The sequence below is a fragment of the Penaeus monodon genome, chromosome 10 (genome assembly GCF_015228065.2).
Source record: "Penaeus monodon isolate SGIC_2016 chromosome 10, NSTDA_Pmon_1, whole genome shotgun sequence".
In the NCBI taxonomy this organism is placed as follows: Eukaryota; Metazoa; Arthropoda; class Malacostraca; order Decapoda; family Penaeidae; genus Penaeus; species Penaeus monodon.
The window spans coordinates 15169647-15172146 of record NC_051395.1 but is presented as its reverse complement, the minus strand read 5'-3'; positions in this window follow the sequence as shown (position 1 = coordinate 15172146).

Here is a 2500-nt window from a genome sequence, read left to right as displayed (position 1 = left end):
AGGGTCTGCCGTTTACGAGATAAACGAGTATATTATTAATTAAAAATCCACGTGGGAATTTCCAGAAAATGTCGTATTTATTGTATTCAGAATATGTATCGTGGTTGTGTGAATGCGAGAGCAACAGAGGCTGAAAAATGAATGAGAATGAGAGAGAAGGGGGGAGAGAGAAAATAAGGAGGGAGGAGAGTGTAAGACGCACAGAAAGAGTGTAAGGAGAGACAGAGAGATACAGGAAGGAAGAGGCAGATGGATAGAGAGAGAGAAGAGAGAGAGAGAGAGAGAGAGAGAGAGAGAGAGAGAGAGAGAGAGAATGAGAACGAGAGAGAGGAAGAACAGAGCGAGTGAGAGACAGAGAAAAGTAAGAGAGCGGAGAGAAGGAAGGCAGAGAGTAAGGGAAAGAAGAGAGAGAGGGGCATAGGAAGGGAGAAACAGAGATAAAGTTAGTAAGTAAAAAGAGCGAAGAGACAAAGGAATAAGAATAGAAGAGAATAATGAAAAAGGGAACAGATAATAAGAGACAGAGAAAGAGAGAAAATGTGAATTTTATCCTTTCACCTCTACTTAGGAACAGAATCACTCATCACTCTAACGATGTTTACTATACTTCGTTAGGCCTATCGATTTCACGTTGCCCAGTAGTTTCATTAAGCCTTGTTATTCGCGTGGAAGGTGAGAAGATACCATATGCTACCATATTATTCAATTCTATAGAACTTTCATTAATAATTTGCTTTCGTCTCTCACGTCTTTTTCACTAGCAGGGATTTTTTTTCTTTCCTTTTTAGAAAATAGATCAACTCGATTAACGTAGCATGAGTTACGGAGAACCATGTAACTATTTCATATAATCTGTTGTACCGAAACTGTACGTCGGCGTGGTAGAAGAGTAGATAAAGGGACTTTGTAATTGTTCTTTTTCTTTGTTAATGATATAGGACAGATCATAATAATGTTGTAGCCTAAAATTCCAATGTACTACTAGTAAATAATGCTTTAACTATGCTTCGGATGCACCACAGCTTGCCCACACCCGTGCAGATAGCCAGGGTGGTAAATAAAGGACTAAACAAAACAAAGGGGATGTTTATATTGCTATGTGTAATGGAAACGGTGCTGGTTGAAACAACATTCAAATATTTCAGTCTTTTTCTTTTAAAATCTCTTTCTGCTCTCCTAAAGCAACATAAACTAAACAAGTTATTTACTAACATTTAGTATCGCTCATTAATATAAAGAAAACACTCATAATCCATTTTGTTCTACAATTAAAACAAAGTAAAAATATTCTATTATTATACAAAATGTTATATTATTATACAAAAATATGATACTCATATACCATGTAAATTGCCTGCGTTGCATCTTATCATATTTGACTGTAATTCTGGCACATTTTTAATCATTTCAACAAATTTCCCTTTGTATACATTTCGTAATTGATATGCCATCGTGTAGAAAATTACGCATTAGTTGACATTCTACCATGACGCAAAGAACACTTGAAATATATATTCATCTCATTGCTAACTCCCTTCCTTTTGATTATTTCATCTAAAAACGCGTTCCATTTCCAATATGAAGCGAAAAAAAAATAAAGCATCTCAACGCCAAATCTTTTCCATTAATTTATATTCAGCCTCTCTCGATCACTTTCCGTTAACGAAATTCCTCACAGAAGGCCGGTAACCTTATCCAATTTGCTTACAGGGATCGTCTCCTTAACAGCAGCGCATTACTTTCGTTGGAACTTTGTTGACAAGGTGTTAGCCTTGGAGGAGTAAAGTTTTTCACCAGTAACAAGGACGGGAGAACACGTTGGCTGTAGAATGCGATGGGTATTAAATAATAGGGTGTTGGTTATTACGTTTTGGTGAATGTACTCTGGAGATGTGAATCTTCGAATACTTGTCTTATTTGCCTCTCTCTCTCTCTCTCTCTCTCTCTCTCCTCCTTCTCTCTCTCTCTCTCTCACTATCTCTCCTCTCCTCTTCCTCCATCTTCTCTCCTCTCTCTCTCTCTCCTCTCTCTCTCTTCTCCTCTCTCTCTCTCCTTTCCTGTTTCTATGCCTCTTCTTCCCTTCCTCCGCACCCACCTACCTACCTCTCCGCTCTCCATACACCCAATATTAAAATACCAAGTACGACTTTTCCCCCGAGCCTTTCTCCTTGCCCCCCTACCCCCTGCCCCCCCTGCCCCTTTGCCCTTCTCCCTCTCTACATAAAGCGAACGTCATCTCCCCGTTCAAAGGCCTCATCCTACATCAAAAGGCGATAAAGACATGATAAGGCGCGATCGTACATATTTACACGTAGAAAGGTCGTAGACAGGCTCCTTACCTCCTCCTCACCATTACCCTTCCTTTTCATCTTAATCTTTTATTTATTTATCTTTTTTTTTCTTGATTTTCATTTCCTTTTTCTTCCTCCGCCTCTCCCTCTCTCTTTCTTCTTTCTTCATTTTCTTTTTCTTGTACTTTCTCCATTCTCTCCCTTTTCCT